Source organism: Andrena cerasifolii, chromosome 7, assembly GCF_050908995.1.
Source record: "Andrena cerasifolii isolate SP2316 chromosome 7, iyAndCera1_principal, whole genome shotgun sequence".
Lineage (NCBI taxonomy): Eukaryota > Metazoa > Arthropoda > Insecta > Hymenoptera > Andrenidae > Andrena > Andrena cerasifolii.
Window position 1 is genome coordinate 5,651,759 of NC_135124.1, and position 12,269 is coordinate 5,664,027.

General features: G+C 44.7%; 1 protein-coding gene across 1 annotated transcript in view; it reads right to left on the minus strand.

Annotated features, from left to right (window-relative positions):
- The window catches only part of Cep290 (Centrosomal protein 290kDa), a 158,208-nt gene that overhangs the window by 18,968 nt on the left and 126,971 nt on the right, over window positions 1-12,269 (minus strand). The window lies entirely within an intron of this gene.

Consider the following 12,269-nt stretch of genomic DNA (forward strand, 5'->3'; position numbering starts at 1 on the left):
TGGCGGCGGGATTGGCGGTGGTGGTGGTGGTGGCGAGTTCAGGGGTGGTTAGAGGTGTAGGCACGGTCCACGGCCCCGTGGGCATAGGGTGCGGGCAGAGGGTCGCTGGTTGGATGGGTATTGATCAGCCAGGCGGCCAACAAGACGCCTTTGCAGGATACCTACTATACCCGCTACCACCATTAGCCAACGTGACGTACACATTGCCGGGATTTCCTGTCACGTACAGCCCCCACGCGACGGCGGTTCACCTACACCGTGGATTGGGCCAACATAAACCAGCCCCACCATCCATAACATCACCCACACCAGGCCACCCCGGCACGTGAAATTCGAGAGAGGTGGAAAGAAAGCGGAGCAGAGACGGCGGAGCGAGCGTGATAAGGTTCGGAGGGTTGAAAGAGGGAAAGGGAAGATTTTCACGATGCTACTAGCCAGGCGGCCAACAAGACGCTTTCGCAGAGACGGTATCGTACATAGGTACGAGCACACAGCCGCCCCCAACACGCGCGCACACACAGTCCGCCGCCCCGAGATCGAATATACACTACCACAATTTGACATCATATACCCACCACCAGGACCAGCCGACATAAACTACCACCGCTGTCCATGAGGGACCACCTACAGAAACGCGTCTTTCTGCCGTGGGTTCTAAGAGAACCGTGGCAAGGGAACGAGGGCGGGAGACATACGGCGAAAGAGAGAAGGAAAAAGGCGGCTAGGGTTCGGTCGGCGGGCAGAGCAAGACGGAGGAATTTCACAATGCCAGCCGGCTACCACGAAGCCTTTACAGGGTTGCTACTATACGTATCACCACTACTGACGCCCGCTCCCGTACGTACTATTGTCGCCTGGCATAGTGTACCCACGATCGCGATCATTGGTCTATAGTCTATGCCATCACCATCGCCACCTATGGCGACTCACACAGCGAACCTTTGAAGCACGGGGTCCGGGACGGGCAAAACGAACGAAGGGAGACGTAGAAACGGGGAGTGCGAGGTTCAGACGCTCGCGGAAGAAGGAAGGAAAGAAAGCTTCTGCCAGCGAGACAGCCAACCGAACACCTATGCATCGGTGCTCCGGGGTATATACGCGCGCCATCGCCGCGTTGCCTGTTACTCGTCTAGTTCAGGAAGTAGAGACGAAGAAAGGGTGGAGGACAGGCGAGCGAGGTGGTCGAGAGCCACGCGATCGGTGGAACAAGGACGGGGTCTCGCGTTGACGCTACCAAGCCTCTCAGGCAGGAGGCCTTTGCAGGATGCCCACTATATCTAACACCATCGCCTACACATTGCTAACCAACACACTTAAGACCCGAACGGCATCTCGTCTTCGCATTAGCGAGGAGGAGGATAGAGACAAAACGGAGGAGAGGGATACACGCGTATATAGGCAGACAGAGGGGGTGAGGTTTATACGGTTGGATGGGAGGACGGTGGAGGGTAGGATAGATAGAGAGGGCGAGACAGCGCCAGCCAGAGGAAGACGGGATAGGCAAGGGTGGGAGGGGGCGAGTTCACGTCGACGCCACTGGCGCGACATAGTGCCCCCGATTGCGATATATATCCACCCTCTCTAACCAACCCTATGCTTCTGCCACCCACACGCTTCGATCTCTTCTGCTCTCTACATCCCTACATCCCCGTCCCCTTCGTCAACCCCATCTCCAGCTACCACTCCAACCATCTCCTACCCTTTTACTCCTCCACTTCCATCTAGGAACTCAACCCCGCACCACCTTGTCTCTCTCTTCACCACCACTGCGCTTTTGCCTCCGTTCCGCAATGCTCGGCCTCAGGGTTGCTGGCGTTGGTCGGGGGTCGGGGCGACGGGGGGCGGGGGATGGGGGAGGGCTGCTGGACGACTCTCGGCAGCACTTCGTCCACGAAAAAGTGTATACATATATGCTGTATATAACGCTGCAAGAGGGTGCTCCTGTGCGCCGTTCTTTTTTTTTTCTCGACGCGCTGCCCTGGTGTGGGGATGTCCGATTGGAATTTTCGGAGGGCCCCGCTCCTCGCGCGTGGATCCACCGTGCGCGCATGCCCGAACGAGACTACGCGGGTATCGATATATCGGGTAATTCAAAATGCGAGATATTTACTCGAGCTGAGCACTGGAGCGCCCACAATGCGAGCATTCGGTGCTGCTTTTGGGGGTAATTCGAGCATGATTCTCCGTGGAACTGGGAATAGGGTCGACTGTGCTTATAATTTTATGCACTTCTATGGGCAAATTATTTCGGTACTTACGCATCGCTGCAGTGAAGAAATTTTTATGCGCACAAAAATTACTATTTCGGCAGCAAAATATTATTTAATGGAATACTAAATAGTTTTACGTTTGTATATGGTTTGCAGCAAGTTCGTGGGTGTTTGTACTAGTCTTAGAATGTCGATTAATCATTTGAAGTTTATGTCGATGGCTTAGTGCACAAATATTGTATGTTCACTTTTAGTGTTTTCGAGAAAAACAGGTTTAAACTTCCAATGGTACGTAATATTTAGGGGCATACAATGAACAAAAATATTATTTTTGACAAATTTATGAAGTAGATATAAATGTGATTTTTATACAGCATAAAGGGACAGTTAAGAACTATTTGTTGCATGTAACAATACAATATTTGTGCACTAAGCTATTGATATAGGTTGACTTAGGTTCACTGACTATGAAGAATTTAGGGTAAAAGCTCTTGGTATCTCACCAATCTTTGTTACCTATATGATGCGTTAAGTGATAAAAGTCGATGTTTAAAATTTTCTTTCATGTAACGACGTCTTCAGTACGAATACGAAGAGAAGAGAAGCAATATCAATCAGTCGATTCAATCAGGAGTTTAATCGAGGTTCGTCAGAAACTCTGCGTATAAACCTAATCGTGGTTGAAGAAAATTGAAGGACACAATTTTAATGTAGAACTCTCAGTGTAATAATCTTCTGCGGCAGTCGATCCTCGCCGAAAATGAGCCCTACCACATACAAGTGCCTTTCCATGTAACTACCAATACTACTTAACTGGAGTATACATCCGGGGACACAGGGTCGCTTATGTATTTCATGCGGGTGAAGCGATTGGATAAGATGATTCTAAGCAGCCTGCAACGTCCTCTGCACTCAATAACCGAGCAAGTGAAATGTTCTGTAATTGATTATCGGAACGTGAATGTATTAGGTTGTCCGGAAATAAATTGTGGGTTTTAACTATAAAATTTAAAGTCGCATAGCTCAGCTCACAATCGACTTTTTTAATTAAAATTAGAAGCATTGGAATCCGTATATTTTTGCCAACGATCTACGTGCTCTATTATGGTAGAATTCTGAAGTTCCAGATGCGATGAAACCTTCGAAGGCGTTTTCAGTAGCTCCTTCGTTTTTGAGAATTTTCTCTTGCAAGAAATTTGCAGATGTTTGAAGAGGTGGCGGTCTGTTGGTGGAAGGTCTGGTGTTGGGTGAAGGACCCAATTACTGACACTTTAAGCGTTGACTCTGACATTATCTTATAGTTTTGTACTATAGACTAAACGTAAGGTAAATGTCCCAGTACCTGGACATTTAAGGTACGGCGGAAACGCGATTGAGAATTTTGCAGTTATAAAAGTCGATTTATATAAAAACGATTTTGCAATTACGTGGGGCATTGCGTGTAGTTCTTTTTAGTCGAAGTGATAAAATCTCGAAACGTTTCGGGATTTTATCACTTCGACTAAAAAAAATCATTTCTAATACCACTAATATACGATATTTGATTGCAAAATGCATTTAGAAATGGGAAGTCCTGATATAGATAAATATTAAGTGGTTAAAGTATCTTTAGACAATTATTTTCTTACATTTCGAGATGTTATCACTTCGATTAAAAAATAAATCATTTCTAATACCACTAATATACGATATTTGATTGCAAAATGCATTTAGAAATGGGAAGTCCTGATATAGATAAATATTAAGTGGTTAAAGTATCTTTAGACAATTGTCTTCTTACATTTCCAGATTTTATCACTTCGACTAAAACATAAATCATTTCTAATACCACTAATATACGATATTTGATTGCAAAATGCATTTAGAAATGGGAAGTCCTGATATAGATAAATATTAAGTGGTAAAAGTATCTTTAGACAATTGTCTTCTTACATTTCCAGATTTTATCACTTCGACTAAAAAAAATCATTTCTAAAACCACTAATATACGATATTTGATTGCAAAATGCATTTAGAAATGGGAAGTCCTGATATAGATGAATATTAAGTGGTTAAAGTATCTTTAGACAATTGTCTTCATACATTTCGAGATTTTATCACTTCGGCTAAAATAAATCATTTCTAAAACCACTAATATACGATATTTGATTGCAAAATTTCGTTGTCGTACACAAACTTACATGGTTCTTAGTCTGACATTAACGTAATAAGAAATCATACTAAAAGCTAATATTTTTTCTCCTTGTTGGACATACTGCTCGATACCATTTTTTTTGCCGAGTACCTATATGATTAAATTCTTTCTAAGTTACAATGTTCTTTTTAAGTTACAATTTTCTCGGAGGGGCTAAATTGTATTAATTTTTGTTGGCGTTAAATTCGATTATTTTTTAAGTTAAAATTTTTTTGGAGGAGCATATGTATACATTAATTGCAACCTAAGTAATTTTCTTAGAAATCATGCAAGAAGTATAAATAAGGCTGACAATGAGAAGACACGAAATTTACGCGCAACTTTAGAAAACTTATAACGAGAATTAATTTATTGCGACACATTTTTTTCACGATAAAGTTTGTCACGTGTTCACTGATTCTTAAATTAGAAACGATACACCATGTTCTTCTAACTAATAATTGATAATTTAGAACAATGCCTATGTATCAGATGATACACTACTTTACATGAATTTCAATTAACTTTTCGCGTGACCGATCGGCAAAAAATCGTGTCCAACAGTATATGTATCTGTATCTACCACAAATTATCCTGCGTTCCCATTAATTAATTCCTTCCTGTATTTCCTTATTACTCTTAATGGCTTAGTTTGTAAAATAACTTAAACTTTGTATATAGGGTGTTCGACTACCGACGCTCATTTTTTTAAACTGCGATTCTACAAGCCAAAATAATACGAAAATAAAGAATATTTTAGGCGGGAGCCATTCCCCTTACCTCCGCAAGCCCTTCAGGTGCCCAAAACTATAAACTCAAAGTCGATTCTCTCGAAAACGAAGCGCGGTATCAAAAACTCTTATTCCATATTTCCGACTTATTTTTTTCGCGCACAATCACCCCTAAAGGGATGACCACCAGTAATCGAGCACCCTGTACTTACACCATATTAAATATCTGCCCACTATTCTGTAAGTAAAGAGCCTCATATCCCCACATTCATTAACACAACAGCTATTAAATATGATAAATGAACAGGTGAAATCTTCCCTACGTCAATTCCGATCTTCCCCCAATACATTTAATTATTCCACCCCCTGAATGGAAAGGTAAAAGCTACCAGTCAATAGAAGGGTCGTTAAGGGAAATTAACCCTGACCAATGGACACACATTCAACGTACAGGTCGGCCCTACCACTCTTTCATTAGCTACATCTCCAAAGTACCCTAAACAACACACCCCCAATAACACTCTCCCCCGAAGTTCTGCTTCACCTTCGATCCCCAAACTTAAAAACGAACCTACATGCGCGGCTAGAGAAATCAAGCTTCGACTCTACTCCGCCGCTGAACCCACACGCTCGTGACAAACGACTGCCAAATGTCGCCCGAACCGTTCCACGAGCGTCCACGTGCAGTAACTCCCTACGTGTTCTCGAGCGAATTCGGTAATTGGATATCCGGATATCCGTCGATTCGGTTTCGAGCCGGAGACGCGGAAACGGATCATCCGTTTCACCCCCTACACCCCTCCCACCCCCCCCCACCCCTCATCAGCCTTGGCTCGCCACTGTTCCTTATTATTTCGCGTTTTTAAAGACACGTGCCGATAAAGCGATGGCAATTGGCGGGTTTCATGCGGCATTCCCACCTGCCGTCTCGCACGCTCTGCACCGTTTTCTCGCCGCGCACAGGCCACGTCCTCCGCAGGACGCGTTGTCCACGTGCCTGCGACTCCTCTCTGGAAGGTGTGCCACGGGCTGGCCGAGTGGCGAGCCAGAATTCGGGCGCACACCTTCGACACGGTGGGGCCGCCTGTTGCGAGCACCTGTACGGGCTACGTGCCGCGCAAGATGTCTCGTTCGGGAGGGCGACCGTACGTAATCGACCGTTGCTCTGCGCATAGCCGCTGCCGAACTTCGGCGACCACGATGGCCTAACGCTGACTTAAGGGGGGAGCCTGGTGTAACTAAATGAAAATCGAGGCATTTTTCGGGAATTTTTTTTAAAGAAAGTATTTGATAGATCTTTCTGAAACTTTCAGGATATTGTATTAACAGGTTAAGGTATATAAAAAAAAAAATTATTAAAAAAGAGCGGCAAATAACAAAGTTATGCCCAGTCCGTTGGCGACGCAATTATTGCACTGCGGGCAACGTAGCGTCTTTTGGTTTCGTCTGAAACCAAAAATCGAACAATTTTCTTTTAGTTTATGAGTGTACGCACAGAATGAAGTAATTTGAAACTTAAAAGATGCAAAATGAACAAATGGCGGCCTCTTGAATAAAAAGTTCACTGTTTCCAACGAAATTTTGCCTTAAATGTCTAAAAAAAAGTTATTTATTTAAACAATATCATTATACTAATAACTTAGTACTATGAAGAAAATGTTCACAAATATCCGTGCACAAGGCCAAGTCGATTGGTTGAATATTTTTTTAGTTACATTGCCCGCAAAGTATAAAACTGTCGTTTCGAGAAAAACACATTTCAAGTTTTGTGGTAGCCTGGCGCTCAGTAGCAAAATCGGCTATATCCGCTTTAATTTTTCGAATTTCGTTTTGCGGCTTTGGGAACATATTGTCGTGATGTTCAACTATTGATTTATGCAAAAAAAAAATCGATTTCTTCGACCCCCTACACTAGACTCCCCCCCTTAAATGTGTAAAAAAAGTTATTTATTTAAACAATATCATTATACCAATAACTTAGCTCTGTGAAGAAAATGTTCACAAATATCCGTGCACAAGGCCAAGTCGATTGGTTGAATATTTTTGGAGTAATATTGCCCGCAAAGTGTGAAACTGTCGTTTCGAGAAAAACGCATTTAAAGTTTTGTGGTAGCCTGGCGCTCCGTAGCAAAACCGGCTATATCCGCTTTAATTTTTCGAATTTCGTTTTGCGGCTTTGGGAACATATTGTCGTGATGTTCAACTATTGATTTATGCAAAAAAAAAAAAATCGATTTCTTCGATCCGCTACACCAGGCTCCCCCCTTAAGGCGGATCGGTACACCGAGCGAATTTCTCTGGGTAGAGCTAACACAAATCCTTGCGTTAAGCGGTTATGCCTGGTCAGGCGGTCGAAAACAGGCGAATATTTGTGAATTTTTTTTGAAGAAGCGGCAGCGTATATTTTTACAGAACTTTTTGCGCTTAAAAGAGTAAGATTTAAAGAATATTTCGTAATTTTTTCGTAGAAAAATATTTACGTTTATAGTAAAATAACAAGCGACATCCAAGAAGCATTTTTAAAAATTTGGTTTTGCGGTGAGCACTGCCATTCGGAACTAGATTATCTAAAATCAAAAAAGAAAAAAGATTTCGTTAGTATATTAATGTATCCTCAGGTTGACGGAGAGAATTTTCCGAAATATTAATTTAAAACAAAATGGCAGCTATTTAAATTTGAAATCCTGATTTTCTCGCGTGATTTTTGCAGGAAAAATCAGGATTTCAACTTTAAATAGCCGCCACTAAAATCAAACGATTTGTTTAAATTATATAAAAATATAAGTAGACCGTGTAAGATTCGTGCACGGATCTTCGGGGTTGTAACTGTGCACCCTTATCCTACAACCACTGTCTCACTTTCAAAGCATGGAAGTTTAATACGTACACCATTTTCTTTACCAGTTCCTAACAATTAACGGCTAATATTCAATAACTAACTCATACATATCGACTCCAACAGTTCGCACTTACTTCCAACCAATCATCCCGAATCAAGCCCCAACTACCCCTCCACAAGTCACAGATATTAGTGGAAAGGAGTTCTACCTTACCTGCAAAACGGTTTACCTCGGGGCCTCCACTTAAGGCGGATTCACACATATCAGTTCCGTGCCGGTTCAGTGTCGACGGCTTCAGTGGTCTCCTCCTGTCAGTGCAGATAACTGACACGGACAAGCGGAAACTGCTCCATTCCAAAACAGGGAAACGATATTTCTTACCACTGACACTGACGTCACTGAACCGCCACGGAACCTGACAAGTGCGAATCCGCCTTTACGCGCCATACATATTTTTACCACCCCACCTACTGAACCAATCCAAAATTGAAATCCCGCGACATAAGCTATACACCCTTCAATCCAGACCTTTGGGAACCTCAGCCCTTTAATTAAAAAATTCGCAAGGACCAACACATGCAGCGAGCCTCCTTGTCCTCATCCCTACCCAGGTGTACGTCCAAAGACGACGTGGCCGACGGGAATTTTATCAATGTTCCCGAAAAAGCAGTGGAGCAGGGGGTGAGAGGGGGTGGGTTCACCACGCCTGTTATCAGAGAGTTCGTCTTCTCCTTTAGAAAAGCTCATGGAACGAAGAGAATCGCGGGCCACTGATGGAAGTGAAGAGAGATGATTGTAGGGAGGAAGGAGGAAACCCACTGGAGAGCAGGCGAACGCGCGACGGAGAGGCACGGCTGGAGAACCGAGCTGCGTGAGTGAGTGACTGAGGGAGGAAGGTGACGCTAGAGGAAGCAAGAGAGAGAGAGAGAGAGATAGAAAGGGAGGGAGAGAGAGAGAGGGAAAGATAGAGAGAGAAAGGCAGAATGGGAGGGAGCAAGAGAGAGAGAGAGAGAGCGAGAGAAAGGCAGAACGGGGAGAGCGAGAGAGATCCGCCGCAAAATACAAGTTGGTAGGATATCGACCAGCCGGAAGTCTGAGTAGTTGTTGCCATGGAGACGCTCAAGTCAATTTGACCTGGGCCAACAGTCACCGGCATACTGATGCACGATATGCCATCCCATTATTCATATGGTTTTTACACGGTGGAACATATTTTGCGCGGGCGATAGCCTAGCGCCGCTCAACCACCACTTCACCAGGAGCCCCCGCGCCAGACCGAATCATATCCGCCACCTATACCGACCCGCCAACTTTCTTCTTCGACGTTTTACCAGACCGGGCCAGGATTTTTGCACCGGGACTTGGAGCTCGTCGTGGGGGCAATCGATATTAGCGCGTTCGTGTGCCCGAATCTATCGATCGGCTCTATCGAACGGTAGCCGCTGGAGGACGCGTGCGATTGTTGCGCCCGGCGGAGCACGCGGCGCGGCCGTGGCTCGGGCGCGATACGCGCCGCGTGTTTTCATAACGGTGAAGTTTGTAAGAGGAACACTGGCGAACTGGAATTTCGACGGACGGCGGGGCGATGGACTTTTTCGGGTCGATGATCAAAGCCTCCGTTAACGTAGACGCGCGATATTCATCAGCCGCATTCGAGGTTACAGCGCGCGAGAAGAAAGGCCATTTTCCTCGGGCTCCGTTGCCGCCGGTAATAGGCGGACGAACCAGCTCCAGCAGGTAGAAGTATGCCAACCTGTTACTATTAGATATGCGCACTTGGTCGTCCGACGCTAACAGTACGAACGCCCGGGCGTGTGATCCTTCCTTTCTGACTTTCATGCAACGCGGACTATGAATTTCGAAAGTAGAGATCAACAAGTAGGAGCAGCTCCGCTTCGCCAAGACAATGCTGGGGCACGCATACTTGGCACGAGCTTGGCGAACACTGAGCTGTGAGGCTGGGTAGCTTTTTGGAGATCGCTCCAGGTGATGACTAGTTTCCTGTGGCGGGGGACTCCAAAATTATTCAGCTGGCAGAAATCGCGGGGGTGTCGATGTAACGGTATCAGGATTCTCAAGAAATCGTTGAAAGTCTAGGGAGACACTTTGGCTAATAGCAAGGAACAGATTGTGGATTAATAAGAGGAATAGAAGCTCATAAGCTGACCTCATGAATTCCAGAGATTTTACTCAAGGCCTACCCAATAATACATATCGACCACCACTTACGAAGCAACGTAACAGTTACCTCAAATGCACCTCGAGGAACCTCAGACAAGTAAGGAGAAGAAAGGCGACGAAGGAGCAGTCCTTCGATGGACGCGGATAATTCGAAATACGAAGAGATAGATTTGCATAGGAAACAACTGGAGGCAGTCGGTTGGGGAGGGTTGCCCCTTAGTTCCCAAACTATGCAGACGCGCACGGCGCAGGAGCTCCCACCGCGTACAAAGCGAAGGAGGCTAACTTTGAAGACGCGAGGGAGGATGACTGATTGTGTAGACTGGCGAGATTCGGCGGAGGGTCGAAGCACCTCTTTCTCGAAATAGTCTTATAACTCGATGGCGAGCGTGCCCTAAAAATAGCGGGATTCCGTGGTATTTGTATACATTTTTCGTTTTTGAGCGTCTGGTCTGGGAGCAAGGTTGACGCGTCCTCGGTTTGGGACCGAACTCTCGCCGGGACCATCCGCCGGTGCGCGCGTCACGAAACGGCGAGAAAAACACCGCCGTCCTTATGCTCCCGGCGATCCTCTCTTCCTTTCCCTGGGCGAATTTCATTCCACCCCACGAGGGCGGGTGGCGTGAACGAGTTTCGCGTTCGTAATTATGGAGAAGTAACGCGAAGTAAATCAGGTCACGAGGGACGACGGGTTCGAGGAATCGGTGACGGCAGACAGCACCTGTCCGACCTTTTGACGGGGAAAACGGTGGCAGGTTTTCGAGATGACACGCTTAACGACAGCGTTAATCGACGACCCCGCTAATTTGACACGACGCACGGCATATCCCGGTCGATTCTAATTTATCTCGCCTTTCAGAATATAACTTCGCGGCCGCTGAATAGCTTTCGGGGGCCCCATTATTTCCTGCTGCGGCGTAATTAGCTTTCAGAATTTTGCGTAGGTGTCAAGCTGGCGAAAGTAATTTATAATGCTCATTATGTTAAATTAATTCGATGGATAAATTTCCTAACGCCGCAACACGATGAATGCACCGTTAGACGCGCCTCGCCAACCCCCTTCCCCTCTAACCGAGGGGATTATTGCTAGGGAGCAACAAAGACAACGATTCTGTATTTGCGTGGTAGGAAGTGATGCGTTTGAGAAATTATTTAAACGGAATTAACACTGAGTAGAGGGTATCGAAGAAGTTTAACGATATTGGGCAATGCTAGTGGGGGGTCGATGTGTAAATATCGAAGTACCTGCGGTGCCATCGTCAAAGAGATTCAGCAGCGGAATTGATATTTAGATGGTGATATTCGATACCTAATCTGCCTCGACGAAATGTTGGAATAAAAACGTAGCAAAATTTGGGATTTTTTTTTTTAAAAACCAGCGTTCGGATTCATCTGAAATTTGGACCATGTTTTGATGCATCTTTGAGGAAGCTGCAGTTTTTTTTTCATTACTTTCGAACCATAAATATTGTAGTTATGCATGATCGACCATCACGCCGCGCAAAATTCGCCGGCCGTTGGTGTGCGTGATATTTATCTACCAGGTAATCTGAAACAGAATAATGAAACGGCGTTTTATTTTATACATATGTAGCTTGAAATTGATGAACCAGCAAAAAACAAAAAAAGTTATTGAGCAGTGTGGAGAGTTTTCAATCTGAAAGGTCTGAACCTTTAATTTTTGCAATCCAATTTTGAGCCAATTTTCTTATGTACCAAAGGAAGTACCTGTAGAACTTGGCGGTATTCTGGTTCATCAAATTGAAGCTACATTTTTACAAAGTAAAACGCCGTTTCATTTTTCTGTTTCAGATTACCTGGAAGGTAAATATCATGCACACCAGCGGACGACGAGTTTTGCGCGGCGTGATGCATAACTCCTATATTTATTATTAAAAATGAATAGAAAAAAACTGTAACTTCTTCAGGGATACATAAAAACATGGTCCAAATTTCAGATGAATCGAAATGCTAGTTTCTAAAAAAAAAATTCCTAAATTTTGCGATGTTGTTAATCAATAAAATAGGATTCCTCCCTTAAGTTGAATTCAAAAGTTTTTTGGGGGTTAATTCGCGCGACACCTGCTGTGTTTTAAACTCTATGCTTCTGCACGAAATATTTTATATTAAGTTT